Source organism: Rousettus aegyptiacus, unplaced genomic scaffold (assembly GCF_014176215.1).
Source record: "Rousettus aegyptiacus isolate mRouAeg1 unplaced genomic scaffold, mRouAeg1.p scaffold_m13_p_8, whole genome shotgun sequence".
NCBI lineage: Eukaryota > Metazoa > Chordata > Mammalia > Chiroptera > Pteropodidae > Rousettus > Rousettus aegyptiacus.
The window spans coordinates 21970158-21988238 of record NW_023416311.1 but is presented as its reverse complement, the minus strand read 5'-3'; the positions used below and the strand labels follow the sequence as shown (position 1 = coordinate 21988238).

The 18081-nt window shown below is 40.7% G+C and overlaps 1 protein-coding gene across 6 annotated transcripts in view; it reads right to left on the bottom strand.

The window, feature by feature from the left end:
* CALN1 (calneuron 1) overlaps positions 1–18081 on the bottom strand; it is a 520980-nt gene that overhangs the window by 247466 nt on the left and 255433 nt on the right. The window lies entirely within an intron of this gene.

The window sequence follows — 18081 nt, the reverse complement described above, 5'->3', positions numbered from 1 at the left end:
CGCACGCGCACACACACACACGCACACCACACAAACCATTCCAGATTTCTCCTAAAGAGAAGGCAACCTGGGTGGGAGTTGAGGAGGAATCCACGGGGTCACACATATTCATGTGAATTTGCAGATCATGAAAGTGAACAGTGTGTGATAAAAGCAACATTTCAATCCATGGAGGAAAAAAAAGGATTACTAAATAATGGGGCTAAAACAATCAGTTGAGACTTTGGGAAATATTAAATTAAAATTAAAAGAATTAAAAGAGTAATAATTAGACAACAAAAGAAGAGTTCTTTCTAAAGAATTGAAGGCAGATTGATACATCAGAAATAAGAAAAAAACAAAACAAATAAACAACGTGGAAAAAAAACAAGATTAAGATAAATTGACATATAGCAGACAAAGGAATAATTTTTGATATGTAAAAAAGGTTTACTGAATGCCCCAACAGAACAATGAAAAAGACACAAAAAGAGACTCCTACAGTTGTCAAAGTGAGAGAGGATAATAGCAATAGAGGAGGCAGAAGTGGTCTGATTCTGGGTTGATTTGATGGTAGAGCCAGCAGGAGGTCCTGAAAGATGGCATACGGGATATAAGAAAGGGATGAGAGTCAGGAAGGCTTTTGATTGCAACAACTAGAAGATCAGCAAGGCCTGTTTAATGATGTGCTCAGGACTGTCAAGGACTTAGGCTAAAAGCAACTCTGCACACTCCTGGTGAGAGTATAAACAGGCATACTCTGCAGGGCAATCAAGATGTAAATATAAAAAAAAAAACCTTAAAAATGTATACCTTGTTTGAGTCCTGATTAGACGGACATTTTTGAGATAATCATAATAGAAAAATAAGCTGATTTAAGTTAGAGAGCTATACTGATGTGATTATGGATGAAATGATATGATGTCTGGGCTTTGTTTTAAAATATGCCAGGAAAAGATACTAGGGGCAGGGATAATAGAAGAGATATGATCAGTAAAATGTTAAGGATCATCGAGTCTGGGTAATGACTACTCAAGGGTTCACACTATTCCCTCTGAATTTTAGTGTGTTTAACAATTTCCATAATAAAAAATATTTTTTATTTAGATGAGCATATTTTTAGATGTAGAAATTCCACTTCTGGAATTTATTCAAAATGATAAGAGATGTATACAAAGATTTGTTTACAAAGATACTTATCACAGCCTGATTTTTGATAATAAAAATGGGAAACCACTGATAATAGGTGATTAGCTATATAAATGATAAGTCATTCAGTTGAAAACAGTCAAAATCAGAAATTTGTCTGAATATGTACAGAAATTTAGTATATGACAAAAGTGGCATTTCAAAAAATGGAAAAAGATAAGTTCGACACTACATAGATATCTAGAAAATGTTAAGAATGAAACTACTGTATATTCCAAACTTTATAAAAAATATATTTCAGAAGAAACAAAGATAAATATATAAAGTGAATTCCTAATTGTAGAGAAGGAAAACAACGAGGAAATTTTTTTATATACTCTCAGAGCAGATAAGTTTGTACTTAGTAGGGAACAAACCCCAAAAGTTAGAAAATAAAATCTGATTAATTCTAAGTAAAATTTTTAAACTTTTTCATGGCAAAAAACATGGTAAGCTAAGTCAAAAATTAGAAACAAACTATAAATATTTTCAACTTACATTACAAATGGAGTTAATTTTCCATATTTGTAAAGTTCCTGTATATCGATAAGAAAAAGACCAATAAACCAAAAGAAAAATGGTCAAAGAATATGAGCAGACAGTTCCCAGGACATGAATTGCAAACTAATGAACACATAAAACAATGTTCAATCCAACTCACAGTAAGGTAAATGCAAATTAAAATAATATTTGTATAATATATTTCACCTATGAGGCAGGTGAGCTCATGAAGTTTGATAATATACTGTTCGCATAAAGTTGTGAGGAAGTGGTCCCCAAAAACTTTAGTGGCAGAAGTGTAAACTAGTATAATCTCTTTGAAGTGCAATTTGGTAATCTCTATTCTATTACAAATGCATACTTTAACTCAATAATTCTACCTCTAGAAATGTATACGACTGGTATACTCACACACACACATGTGGAATGAAGTATGAACCAGGCACTGTGTTGCAGCATTGTTCATAAATTTTTTAAAAGGTCTGATTTAATTATATTAAGAGATTATTATTAATTGTTAAGTATAATATTTGTATTATTTTTAAAGTCACTTTTCGATTCTGTACTAATATAATTACAGGCGAAATGATATAATTCCTGGGATTTGCTTTACAATAGAGGGAATAGAAGGCTGGCAGATGAGGTATAGATAAAATAAGTTTAGTCACAAGTTAAAGGTAAGTGACAGGCCCATGGGTATTTATTACACTTGAATATTCTTTAGTAAAACATTAAAAAAGATAATAACCAACTAAAATGGCCATTAACAAAAAATTGGTTAAATAAATTATATTATAACCAAACGATGGAAGAGTATCCAGCTGAAAAAAAAAAATAAGAATGTTCTTTATGTCCTAATGTGGAATGACCTGCAAGATGTATAGTTAAATGAAAAAAGCAAGATGCAGAAAGATGTGTATCAAATGCTACCATGTGTGTAAATAGAAGAAAAATAGACCATAAAAACTTGTTTGTAAATGTAGAGAATGATCTTTTCTGGATGACTATATAAGAAAAAGATAACCATAATTCCCTTGGGGAAAAGAACTAAGTGGGGGAGGAGAGGAAAAAATAAAGGGACATTCACTACATAGCCATCCCCCTTTTATGTGGGGAATATGTTCCAAGACCCCCAGTGGATGCTGAATCCTGGATACCTTATGTTTTTTTCCTGTACATATATGCCTATAATTAAGTTAAATTTATAAAGTAGGCACATGTGAAGAGAGAGAAAGATGGCTGTAGTCAGGATCCCTCTCAACACCTTTAGCAGCTACCTTCCAAGCAGAAATGACTCGCTTCTCCCCTCATGTAACCATGTGCCTAATACGCATGTGTGGGCTCCATTATTTGGCAGTGTGCCACTATTGTTTAACCTGTGTATATAAGGTGCCACCATCCTGTGAGGTGAACTGTGCCCTTGCTGGAATAAAGAGCTATATCACAGTTACCTAAGGTTTCCCACATTTTCTTCCAACTGCCTGAGCCTCATACCCTTTTCCTCAGCACCTTGAATCTGCAGCCACACACTAGGCGAAGTCAGCAGAATTCCAAGGTAAAGGAGCCATCTGGCCCACCAGAAGACAGGAGGAACGTGTGGCCCCACAGAGCTCATGGTATCCCATGACAGCCGTACTGATGATTTGGACTCCACCTAAGCCATGGGAGGCAATCGGTGGGTCCCCGATAATACTAAGGAGGAGCAGCTGCTGGAAAAAGCAGGGCCATGGCCAGCCAAGTGGACTGCATGCTTTTAATGGCTTTAAAACAAAATATGAATGAATTCTAACGAAGGCCATACAGGTATAGAAGCTTCAGCAAAAGGCAGATGCTTTGGATGCAAGGGTCCAACAACTGGAAGCTGAGCTCCAAAAAGGTCCACCCTCGGACTCACCCTCAGAGATATGGAAAGACATCCCAGAAGTCTATCTGCAAGTATGGCCCATAATACACCGAAAAGTAAAGCATGAACAACCTCTGGGTCTGGGTGAGGTACAAGCTGGTGGCCCCACGGTAACAGAACTCACCACATATACCCCGTATACACCTGTGGAATTGTGGGATTTGGGGAAACAATGTCAGCAGCAACCTGGTGAACCATTGTCAGCCTGGTTGCTGTGCCTTTGGGACAAGGGGACCAACAGTATCTCATGCTACCCTGACAAGATGGAGAAATTGGCATCCATAATCATACAGCCCTCATTATGGCAATGTCTACAGAACAGTTGCCACTTGGCTCAAGGGCAGGGGAGCCATAACCTGATGGAATGGTTTACTGCTGCTGTGCAGACAGTTTGGAATGAAGCCAGAGAACTCTCAGACCATGTGAGTAAATGGCAAATGTATGCTGATCTAGTGCAGATTATTCATGAACTGGGCATGCAACAGACTGTTTAATTTGAATACATGGGGACCAGATGATGAATGGTTTACTACTGGCATGCAGGACCTAGTGTTAAGGACCATCCCGTCCGCTGCTTTTGGCTCATTGGTTGCTATCTTGGCTCCTAATGTGGGGAGACATATACATGAAGTGACTACAGCAATGGCTGCTCTGGGGGATGTAGCGGGGAAACGCTGTGAGGCAGGGGAAAAAGTGTCTGTGCGGTAACACCCAGACTTGTGAGGGACAACAAGAAAAAGAAAGGCCCTGGACAGGGTCCTGTTTGGGTTACCAGAATGCAAATGTGGACTGATTTGCCAGCTTCAGGAGTCGATCAGGACAAGATAGACCACTGGACTAATGCAGTGTTATTAGAATTGTGGCAGCAATTGAACCTGTATAGCAATTCAGGTATGGGCAGAAAACTCCCACCAAAAGAGTTAGGCCTGTGGCCTTGAAGGACTTTTTGAAACCCCTGGACACTCTATTGACCCTATATGATGAGGGAGAAGGCCGGAGTGTCTGTTTGGAGGGAAGAGGCAGGGACCAGATGCTGTACGTGGAATTGGCCATCCACTGGTCCTCCATGCATTGTGCACAGAGTCCTAGCACTGGGGGATATCAGGACACACTGCAGTCTTATTAATGGAAATCCAGAAAGAATTCCTGGGCCAGCTGCCTATTTAGATGGCTATGGGGGTAAGATTATTAAGACCAAAGTTGTGACTTTGCCTCTTGGAATAGGTTCGCCTCCAAGTTTGTACAAAGTGTACGTTTCTCCAGTGCTTGAGTATATCCTAGGGGTGGATGTGTTGCAAGAGCTCAATCTGCAGACTTCTGCTGGTGAATTCCATCTGCGAGTCTGGGTGATGAAGACTATAGTGTTGGGACATACTCGTCACCGGCCACAGAAAGTGCCAGAATCAAGGTGCATTGTCAATGTTAAGCAATATCGCTTGCCTGGTAGACATGATGAAATCAGGGCTACAATTTAGGAATTGGAGAAAGCTCAGATTGTGTGCCCTACTCATAGTCCATATAATACCCCTGTGTGACCAGTGAAGAAGACTAGTGGCTTGTGGAGGATGACTGTGGACTATCAGGAATTGAATAACGTGATTTCACCACCGCATGCAGCAGTACCATCCAGCCATGATCGAATGGATCAACTGACTATAAGGCTGAGAACGTATCACTTCTTGATTTGGCTAATGCTTTTTTTCACCATAGATAGCTCCTAAAAGTCAAGACCAATTTGCCTTCACATGGGAAGGAAGACAACGGACTTTTGCAGTATTATCCCAAGGCTACCTACATAACCCAACTATTTGCCATGTTGGTGGCCCAGGATCTGGCAACTTGCACCTGCCTGGCAACTATGAATTGTTTCATTATATTGATGATATCATGTTAACCTCTGCTTCCCTTACAGATCTAGAACAGGTGGTGCCAGCGCTGTTGCAGCACCTGAAAACATGTATCTGGGTGGTAAATACAGCCAAGGTTCTGTGACCTGGCCTATTTGTCAAATTCTTGAGTGTTGTCTGGTTGAGTAAGATGAAAGTTATCCCTGCTGTTATAATTGATAGGATACAAGCATATTGATGACCCACTACAGTTAAGGAATTGCAGAGTTATATGGGCCTTTTGGGGTACAGAAGAGTGTTTGTGCCCCACTTAACACAGCTGGCATGGCCATCATGTGGTCTGATCAAGAAGGGAGGTACTTGGGACTAAGATGAAACAGTAAAGAAAGTCTTTACCGCCTTCAATTGGGTGGTGCGACAAGCCCAAGCCCTACAAGTAACAGATCCAGGTAAACTCTTTGAATTGGATGTGCATTGTAACAGCAAAAGGATATGGCTGGGGCCTATGGCAATGTTCAGAACAAACTAGAACCCCAGTGGGTTTTTGGTCCCAACTATGGAAAGGCACAGAGAGCCAGTACTCCCTAATAGAGAAGCAATTAGCGGAGTATATGCAGCTTTTCAGGCCACTGAGGCAGTGACTGGCATGGTCAAAGTATAGGAGCGCACCACTTACCTTATACGAGGTTGGTTATGCACATGGATACAGGCCCCCGAAAGAGGGGTGGCCCATACCCCTACCCTGATGAAATGAGGTGTTTATCTGGAATAATGGAGTACCATAGCTGCTAGTCCTTTGCCATGGAATTACAGACAGTTTTAGGCCCAATTTAGTTTACCACTGACAATATACTGGATGTTGCAGTTCCTACAGATTTAGAAGTGTCCCCCTACAAAGAAGAGAAGCCACCCATATCCACTGATGCATGGTACATAGATGGATCCAGTAGGGGACATGGAGCCAAGTGGGTAGCTATAGGAGTTTAACAAGTTACCGATCATATTTGGTATGATACAGGTATGGGTCAAAGCTGCCAATGGGCTGAACTGTGGTCTGTATGATGGTTATAGTCTATGAATATGGCCCATAGACTATTTGTATTGACAGTTGGACAGTGTTCAAAGGCTTAACATTATGGTTGCATACATGTAAATGGCAAAACCGACTAGTGGGTCACAGGCCCTTATGGGGAAAATGTCACAGATGCCTCTGCCAAGTGTCCAGTGCGCAGACAGGATACGCTGCATCCTCACTGCATGAAGCGGGAGCATGTGCAAGTACCAAGGGGAAGGGGCACATGGCAGATAGATTACACAGGACCTCTTTTAAAATCTTAAAGGGGCATCATATGCCCTTACGGCAGTAGACATGGCCACTGGGCTATTGTTTGCATATCCCTGTTCAGCCACAGACCAAAAACATACTATCTCAAATGTTTGGGCACCTTTTACAGTAGGCTATTAGTAGTAGAAAGTGACCAAGGGACTCATTTTACTGGTTGTGAGGTCCAAACGTGGGTCAAGCAAATGAACATTCAATGGAAATGGCATGCTCCGTATAATCCCCAGGCAGTGGGCATGATTGAGTGGTACAATGGGCTGTTGAAACAGCGCCTATGAGTAACAGTTGATCCCCCAGGACTGTGAAGTTGGGTATCCCACCTGTGGGACATATTGTGGGGCTTGAACAAGCAACCTTGAGCTGGAAGTCCCTCCCTGGTAGAGCTGCTATTACATAGGGCCACGCCCCCAATACAATTACAGGTGACTACCACTGAAACTGCTGTAACCTGGTCATGGACTCAATGGTAACATACTCCTACCTGCCCCTACTTGTCTGAAAAGGGGAGAAACAGTGCAAAGGACTTGGTCGTGGAATATAAAGGCCCCACACTGCCAGTGGGTAGGCCTAATAGCTCCATGAGGCAAGGGGCTAGAGGTAAATTTACAGGTCGTTCCTTGGGTAACAGCTGACTGGCCACCACAAATAACTGTGAGCTATCCCACAGGAGATGGATGAAGAATGTACCATCCTGAGGGGAACTTTTGTGTTGTCACTGTGGCCTATCATTAGTTTTTCCAAATTATGTTATGTGAACATGGTGGGATTAATGGCACAAGCGAACGGGTATGGTACCAATGGCCAGGGGCCCCTCCCCTCCCCAGAAGCAACAATCTTATCACAAGATAAGACACTAACATGTATTTTGCCTGATAGAAAAGACTTACCTGTGTTGGACTGTCATTCATACTCGAGTGGATACACAAAGAGGAATGTGGCATGGACTGAATAAACCCTTACTGGGGTACTCAGTATATGATGCATCATGAATGGTCATGGCTGACTAGTGAAAGAGGGGAGGTGACTAGGGATGTGCCCCATTGTATTGAAAGAAACACAGGGTCCCAACTATTAGGGTGGGTGCTATGTCCCCTATGCCAAAACACAACTAGTATCTCATCCACCACACATTGGTGGACAGGACAAAAGTATGCTAGCACCTACCCATGATTTTGCCTCCAGGAAGCTTATGGGTATGTGGGGCCCATGGATGGCCCTATAATTCCTCAAATTGGAAAGGCTGCTGTACTTGGGAATGCTCATATTTGCCAGCAACTGTGTGGCAGGCACTCCCACAGTGCCCCACATATTGGGATGTGTATTATTCACAACATGTATGTACTAAATGGACTCCATGGTCGTATTGCCCCTTAGTCATCTTCCTGCCTACAGCAGGTGATGTGGTAGTTTAAATGCAAGTGACAGCTTTGGCAGAACATACTGCTTAAGCATTGAATTATACTCATAAAGTCTTCGGTCTAGTAACTGATGAAGTAGATCCAATTAGAAAAGTAATATTGCAAAATCATATGGCTTTGGATATCTTAACTGCCACCTACGGTGGCATTCATGCCATTCTCCACACTGAATGTTGTATCTATGTCACGGACCACTATCACATCTCACAAGCCTTGTCAGGTCTCTCCCAAGAAATACAGGAAGTCCAGCAGCTCACTGGGGATCCTCTGCAGCAGTGGTGGGCAAGCCTAACATCCATCTGGCTCTAGGTCTTAGCTCTCCTAAGAGGTGGAGCCTGCCTCCTAGTGGCATGTTGTTGTTCCCTGTACTGTTGTTGTGGCCTGTGGGTAGAGTTCTGCCCTCCTGCAGCGATCACTTGCCAAGCCTATATAGGTGTAACAGAGGAACCCTGAAGGGGTGGAATGTGCGGAGAAAGAAAGATGGCTGTAGTTAGGCTCCTTCCTGACACGCTTAGCAGCTAACTTTCAAGCGGAAGGACTCAGCACTTCTCCCCTTATGCAACCATGTGCCGGGTATGCATGTGTGGGTTTCTGTAATCTGACAGTGTGCCACTATATAAAAGGTGTCACTGCCCTGCTAGGCTGGCTGTGCCCTTGCTGGAATAAAGAGCTATGTCGCAGTTGCCTCATATCCCTTACCTCAGCTCCTCAAACCTGCAGCAACACAGCACAGTAAGAGATTAACAACAATAACGAATAATAAAATGGAATTATAATAATGTGCTATAATAAAAGTTCTGTGAATGTGATCTCTTTCTCAGAACATCTAATTGCACTGTACTTGCCCTCTTTGTTGTGATGATGTGAGATGACACAATGCTTACATGATAAGATGAACTGAGGTGAATGACACAGGCAATGTGATGTAGAATTAGGCTACTATATAAGATACTTGAACACAAGCACTAAGATATTGGGATAGTTGATCTATCTGATAACCAAGATGGGTAGTAAGTGCCTAATGGGCAGGAAGTATCTACAGTGTGGAGATGCTGGACAAAGGGATGATTCATATCCTGGGCAGGAGGGAGCAGGACAGTGTCAGATTTTGTCACACTACTAAGAATGGCGCATAATTTAAAATTTAGGAATTGTGTTGTTTTCTGGAATTTCCCATCCAATGTTTTCAAACCACGCTTGTCTACAGGTAACTGAAACTAGGGAAAGGAAAATCACAAGTAACGGGGACTACTGTATATACTATTCTACCTTTTTATGTTTGTACCATTAATGTATTATCTATTAAATAAATAAATAACATGTATGATTGTAAAAACGTACACTAAATCATTAGTAGTGGTTATTGCTAAAGGGAAGAATTATGGGTGAATAATAATATTTTCAAAATGTTCTACAAGAAATATATATCTCTTAATTAATTTGTAGTTGAGGGCAGAGAAAAGGTTATATTTGAAAGGGGAAAAGAAAGCAGAAAATAACTTAATCAAAGAGCTTCTCTCAACTATCAAACAGAAAGTGACCCACAGACTCTTCATTGCCTGACACTGCCACAGCCCTCTTCCTTCCAGCACCACACCTTCCAGCACACTGAGCACCCACAGGTTATCAAAGACCAGGCTAGGGTAAGGACATGATGCTGGGCTAGATCTGGCCCTGCTCTTAAAGTTCTCATGATAGGGCAGGTGGAAAGAGTGACAGAAACAGAAACAGGCAATTACAGCAGTATGTGAAGTGCCGTAATACCCACAACCTACGAAAACTGCAGTGGGAAAATGCATAACATCTTTAAAGATAGATGGTAATTGGATTGAAGATTATATGGTGATGATTCAGTTTAGTGTCAAGGATAAAATGGCTGACCCCATTTGTTAATTGGCCTCCCTTGGTGACTCAGCACGAAAACAGTTCCTAATCATTTGCATTAGTCCTCCAGTGCAGAGCTGAGCTAAATTTACTTATCCTTCTTCATGCCTTTAAACTTTGACCATATATCAAAACAATAATCTTTCTCCAATCCCAGACTGCTGCTACTATTCTAAGTAACTTTAACATCCTTAACCATAGCTTCTCTAACATCTTTTATCTTCATTCAACTCAAGAAACCCCCATGTGGCCAGATTCTGGTTCTTGTCCTCACTCAACATTGCTCTAAAATCTTAAGCTCTAAAATTCCACTCTCATACCAAGATCTCATATTTTTCCAACTGTCACTCCCACTGGCTGATCTTTGACCTTCTATGACCACCACTCCTCAGCATTTCTCCAGACCATCAGCCCTGTACAGTCTTCCTTTCCTAATTAACCCAACTAGACAAATTCTGTGGGGTCTAATTCAATTCAACTGCTCTTTCCAACTCCCTTACTAGTTTCCTGTTCAGTCTGTTCTCTCCATCGCAAGCAGCCTCTCCACTTCTGCAGCCAAACACAACCTTTCCCCCATGGTTTTTATTTAAGATCTTCATGATTCTCTACTAACTCTCAATCCTACTTCCGAAATCCATCTGCACACTCTCAGTAAATAATGTCCATTAAATGCCCTTCAAAAAAAAAGTCCTCAGTCTAGAATGGTTTTAATTTTTCACCTCTTCTCCCCTGTAAACTTACCTACTGCAAAACTCATTCCCATTTCCTCTCTTGTTTTAGACAAAAGAGATATCCTATTCCAATTCTATCAGACTCACATGCTATGAATTTCATTACTTAATGAGACTCCAGATTCTCTCCACTTCATCCATCTCCCATACTCTTGGCCACTTCCTTTGCTGTAGCTGTTGCCAGCATAGTGACTCAAATCAGACTCCTTTAGGGGCACTCAACCCCAAGGCCTGAGGCCATTGCCTGGGGTCTCTCACTACCCTATAGTTTCTAAACTTGGATGGAGCACCACACTGTGTATGCAGTCTGCCATTAACTTCTTGAAAATTCAATTTTGACCAAACAGAAAAAAAAGAAAGGAGAGGAAATAAATTCCCTCTCAGTTTTTCCTTCCAATGGACTGTCTCCAAACAGTGTTTGCTGTAGCCTATATGAAGACATCCTGCATATCTTAGACCTCATGAAACAGTTGCCAACCTAGCACTGCATCATTTGGTCTTGCTCTTTATCATTCCCTCTCTCTTTCTTTTCCCTTGTTTTTACTGCCCTTGGTTTGCACCTCCCCAAAGACATCAGCATTTAAGATTTGCCTCATGCTCTGCTTTCCAGTGTTAATACAACATGCATGCTATGAATTCCATTACTGCCTTACAATCCTAGTGATTCTCTCACTTCTATAATACATCTTTTTGTAAATGCAGAAAAGCCTAGAGAATGATATAAATGAACCATGGTAAATACACAACCAAGCTAAATCAAACTTAACATTTTGCCATTCTTATTTTTTTAGAAAAATGAAAGGAAATTAGACATCACAAATACAAAATAAGCTCCTTATATGTCTCTTCCTGATCCCATTTCTCTCACTCCCCAGATATAATCACTATCTTTAATTTGGTATTTATCATTCCCATTCATATTTTTAAAAATCTTTATTTCTTATCATAAAATATCATGACCATAAGAGTCTAGAAAACAGAATAATATAATAAATGTATTTACCTAACTCAGCCTTATTACATCTATACACTATACCATATTTATTCAGATCTTCTTTTAAAATGGCTTTATGGAAATACAAGTTACAAACAATAGTTTGAAGCTCCTTATAGATCACTTCTCTATTTTTTTCCTCTCATCCCATCCCAACAGTGACCACATCATGATTTCAGTACTTATTGTTGCCTTGAAGCTTTTCCATATTTATTCTGAATATATATGCCTTCATGTATATGTGTGTGTTTGTATATATAATGGACATATACACATATATATGCATAAATGTGTATATAATGATTCATATAACTAGTTTAGCTAGTATATAATATTCCATCTCCAGTTGATTGATATGTAGGTTGCTGACAATTTTTTATATGAAAGGAATTCCCACAATGAGTATTCTTGTATCCTCTATAGACAGTGCCTCTCTCCAATAGCCACACAGTCACTTCCAAGTTGGGTGCCAGGAAAAAATATACTCAACTACAATGGACTCGCTCCTGCTTTGTATGTCAATTATTTTTTATAACATTCTGTGTCTCTGGCAAATGAAATGAGGAACTTCACACATGAGGGAGGCCTCTCCCAGACCACTTTGGCCACTAAGAAAGCTGAAGGAAGCATTAAGTACATTCAATGAATACTATAAAATTACTAAAAATAATGTTGTAGACTCTTAATGGTAGGGAAAATGTTCATAATTTATTGTCAAGTGGCAAAATAAATTTCTAAGATTCTGTGTTGTGTGATCATCATATTTAATGAAGAGATTATACCGAAAGATCCAGGAATCAGCCTGAAGAGATTACTGCTGACGTCAAAATAAACAATGAGAGAAAGAGATTATAATCTATTGAATAAATGGTAATTGATGAGTCAATACTGATTGAATGAATGAGTGAGTAAATGAAGAAAAGAAAAAGCTCTTGCTTATAGCATAATGCCAACAAATGTAAAACAAATGACAGACTTAGAAAAACTATCATTTCATAACCACCATAATAATTAATTTAGGCAAGGTTCACTAGTGGACACAAAAACTACTAAGTGAAAGTTTGATAAAGATTGGACATTCATACAGTTTCAAAGTATTTCCCCATAAACTACTCATTATTTATGAAAGAAGAGTCACTTTATAGTGAGAAGGATGGCAGACTCTATTTTAATTCATGATCAAAGTTAATATCACCAATAATGGGATGAGTCATCCTTATGTCATGAGAAGGACACATCATCATCACTTCTGTGGTATTTTTACCAGAGCTGTATAACTTATATCTAACCATGAAGAAACATCAGACAAACCCAACATCCAACAAAAGAAACATGTTACAAAATAACTGGCCTATAACTTTCAAAACTGTCCAGGTGGTGGAAGTTTAAAAAAAAAAAAGAAAGAAAACACACACACACATACACACACACACACACACACACACACACAGCCCTAAGGAACCTTTTGAGATTGGAGGAAACGAAAAATCTTCACAGATAAATGCTAAATATGATCCTAGACTGCATGATTTAGCTATAATGGGCAGTATTGGAGTAATCGGGAGAATCTGAACGGAGACTGTGGGTTGGTGGTGGTATTGTACCCTGTTTCCTGATTCTGATGATTATGTGGTGGTTATGCAGGTGTATGTGGAAAACATGCACAGAGTATTCACAAATAGTGAAACATCATGTCTCTACTTACTCTGTGAAGGTTTAGGGAAAAAATGTAGATATTTGGGAGAAAGAATGATAAAGCAAATGTGGGCAATGTCAAAATCAAGGAATCTGAGTGAAGGATATAGAGGAGTTCATTATACTATTCTTTAAATTTTCCTCTATATTTGAAATTATTTAAAATAAAATAGTACAAACAAAAAAAGACTTTGTTAATTTAATTATATCTGTGTGGTAGAATATTATGCATAATTAAAAATTACATTTATTAAATGACATGAGAAAATCCATTTTCTTTAAAAATAAGAATAAAAAACATATAAGTAATATGATTTTAACTGTAAAAACACATTGCTGGGGGTGGGAGAGGAGAGGAAGGAAATACAATAATGTAAAGGTGAATTACCATAGAATGGTGATATTTCAAATGACTGCAGGCAGTTGGTAATGGTCTTTATACTTTTCTTTATTTACAAATGTGTCCATGTGTCTAAATTTTTATAAGCCCAAATGTTATTTTTAAACAACCAAAGCTATTAATGAACTGAAGGCTTGGCTACAACTTCTCTCTATTCTGGGGTCCATTTTTCTGAGATCATCTGAAGTCTCAGAATGGAAATCTTTCACAAAACTTGAGGCATCTGTTGTTACACCCGATTCCTCTGGAAACTCTTTATTTCCCAGCTCAGATGAATCAATTAAGCCATAAGGAGCAAACCAGTCCCAGACTCTGCCACTAGATGGGTTTACAAGGTGCTTATTTTAGCACAGGCTGAGAACTGAGTGAGCTAATCTTCAAAGAGGGAGCCTGCCATCCCACTCAACAACATAAAAAGCAATTTATCTGGGGGGAGAAAAGCTATTTCAACATGAAAATTAGTCCATGACACTATGTCTAATAAAAGAGCACATAAATGAACTGCAGGCAGGCCCACCTCCTGGTCTGTGCTCTCCCTCTCACTCATTACCCTTTCCTTTGGATGTGTCTCGCAAATGGAAAATGAGGTTCTCTCAATGGAAAAATAAATTGCGACATTTGTTTTAACTCTGGAGTGGTGAACCAAGACTGTTCACACATTGTATGAAAAAAACCTTTTCACAAAAACATTTAGTCATTCTACTCCTTCTTTTGAACACATTCCAAAGATTTCAGTGTCATCATCCACAGTTCGACCTCAAAAATTCACCCTCGACCCTTCCCCCTTTTGATGAATATACCTCCATCATGCAGAGCTGTGGGCCCAAAACACCACATCTAACCAAGGTTTACTTCAACATCAAATCGCTCTCTGGATCCCACTCACTCACTAATTCAGCAAGCATTTATAGGTCGGCCGTTCAATGCCATTGCCATGGGGCAGGGGCAGGGGCAGATCCCCTCTTTTTTCTGTGAGGCTCTTTCCAAACATGGCCATCCCCACCTTCTTCCCACTTCTCAGCACCCACAAACCCCATGTCAACCACACAAAGGACACCAGCTTTTCACAGGATTAAGAACAGACCTTCCCTTTCAACACTATAGGCTGTTTTGCTACTCAAAATACACTCTTTCTTTTGTCTCTGCAAATGACATTTTTCTATTTATTCTTTAAGATTTACAGCCAAAGTCAGGTTTCCTACTAAGCTCTCCTTGAGATGGGAGAGAAGAGCTCACTCTCTCCTCTGGAATCCTGTGGAATATCCCACCAGATGAGGAGGAGCAATAGGGAAGGGAGCTCAGAAATGCCCTGAGCTATAGCCTTCCTTATCTCTGTATCTCCTGCTGGAACTGCCCAATCACTTTTGGCATATGCAGAAATACTGGAAGATCCTCTCACAGGAAACCTTGGTAAGTGCATTTCTCCCACCCATTTGCCAAAGGAGAGTGGACAATGGACAAAACACCCTCAGGCTGGACCCTGGATCCTGCAGGTGGAACGTGATCAGTGTGGGGCTGAGAGCAGCAAATGCCAATCACCTGCCAAATGGTACTTCAGTCCATGACACATGTCTCAGTGAAATTATGTCTCTAACCACTGCTCTTATAACTACTGGTCTATCATCTATCTCCCCCATCCAGCAGTGCTCAATAAATGACTGTTGAACAACAGGATAAATGAATGAACCAAGGTAATACTGGGTGGATCCTGAGTGGTATGAGTTGGCCCTGCACATTGGCAGGGTCCCATTGAATGTCCCAAGTGGCAACCATTGGAGCTCATCAACTTACAGGATAGGCAAGAATGTGGCTCTGCCTCTCTCCACACACAGTCCTGGCTACCTCAACACCTGAGAGGAAGGGAAGAGTGCGCCACAGCTGGGCATGGCTGCCCATCCCATTGCACTGGGGCCGTGCCCTGAAGCTCTCTGGAAGCTGGTCTTCAACTGAGAAGAGGCAAGTAGCACCATTCTGCATTTCTCTACAAGGGAGGGTAGGGGACACCTATCTCCAATGCTGTCCATGGCAGACTCTGGTCCCATGGACTGAGACTGACCTTGTCCTGCACTGCTTGACTAGCCCAAGGCCACAGTCATTGGCTACAGCCTCTCTGCCTCCTGGCAAGGGTGTCAACAATCATCCACTAGGAAAGTCAACTTCCCTGCCTCTCTTTTCTACCTACAGACACATGGGAGGAGCAGAGGAGTAGGGATCCAGTGTTAAAGCTTCCTTCAGTTCCTCGGCACTGTGAAAGTATTAGAAGGAAACATAGTAGATGACTTTGTTTAGCAGATCTTTGTGTGTCTGCTGCATGTGCAAGAGAGAGCCCAAGCTCCGATTGAGTTGAGAAGACCCAAATTATTTGAATAATTAAGTGAAGGGAACTGAGGTATTGAACACTGTCTGTTTTCAGAAGGGATCCAGTTTCTGGGACAGAGAGTTAAAGAAGACAGGCAAGGTTCCTGTTCTTATATAACTTATGTTCTGTGGGGTTAAGATAGATGACTCACAAGTAAAAGAGAAGGAAATTTTAGATAGTAAAAATAAATAAATAAGATACACAGTGTGTTGAGATTACTGGGAGGGCCAGAGGTTCTCATTGAAGATGGAGGCTCAGGGCTGGGACCTGAATAGCAAAAAGAGCTTGCCATGGGAAAATATAGTGGGAAAGTTACTCAGGCAGGGGAGCAGCTGATGCAAAGATCCTGAGAGTAAGCTTAACATTGAAGGAACAGAGAGAACATGTATGGACTGAAGCATAGTGAATGGGGCTGAGAGTGGCTTCATTCAGCCCTCTCCACCTATCAGTTCTTGGTCAAGTTACTTCCTTCTCTGTGCCTCAGATTATTCATTTGAAAAGGAGAATAATTCTAACATTTACCCTACAGGTTGTAAGGACTAATGCTATAAAACACATAAAGTACATGTGTCGAGCATATACTAGGTACTCGATAAATAGCTGTGACAATGACAATGGAGACAATGCCCATGATATCGTCATTTTCTACACTGTGCGGTTGGCACTCCTAATAACAAAATCATTAGGTACTATCTATTGAGCAGACTCTCCTATCATCCTTATCCCACATTGCCTTCTAGTCCTTGGCATCTTCCTGGTTGGATTCTCACAATTTCATCACTGCCTATAAGACCCTGTATCCGTTTGCTAGGTCTGTTGTAACAAAACCACAGCCTGGGTAGCTTAAACAACATAAGTTTATTGTCTCACAGTTCTGGAGAGCAGAAGTCTAAGGTCAAGGTGTTGGCAGGGTAGGTTCTTTCTGAATCCTGTAGGAGGGAATCTGTCCCCTGCCTCTCCCCCAGCCTGGTGCTGTACTGATCATCTTTGGGGTTGCTTGGCTTATAGATCTCTGCCTTCATCTTCACTTGGTGTTCTCCCTGTTTGAGCATCTGTGTCTAAATTCCCCCTTTATAGATAGACACCACTCATACCGGTTTAGGGCCCACCGAAAAACCTTATTTGAACCCATTTTCCACTTGCCCTGAGAATACTCGCTGGCTGTGCCTGTAGCTGCAGTGTTTACCCCAAAATAACTTGCATATTACAGTCCTAATCATACCCTCAGTTTTCCACAAAATATCTTGCTCACCGTTATTATTATTATTGCATTGCTCTAGTATATGATAGCCTTTGGAAACAAATGACATCATTCTATTTTTAGTAGTGGTATTTACATTTATAAAATATAGTAATTCTCAATCACCAAAAATGTCAAATCCTAGAAAATGTAGTGTTCCTATGTGTGATGTTAAATTAACGCTGGCAGTGAGATTCACTTTTTTTTCTAAACGACAAAAGGGTCAACTTGATCACCTCTGTAAAGACCCAATCTCCAAATAAGGTTACATTCCGAGGTACCGGGGAGTCAGGACAACAAATCTTTATGAAGAAACGCAATTTGACCTCTGATAAACCTATACCTCATGTGTGGGATTCTGCCATCAGTTTGCCTCACACATGCATGTTCTCCTGTCTAATGCCATTCCCATTCCTACTTCCTGCTCTTATACATGTGTTACAGACCATTGAGAGAACATTCCAAATGTGATTGAAAGGCCAACAAGGTACCTTGACCTACATTCTTCCAGGAGATACACATTCTTTCCAAACCCAAAGCTGTGATGGGAATTCATCTGTCTCTCTGCCTCCCATAGGGAAGCCCAGTGTTTCCTGTGAA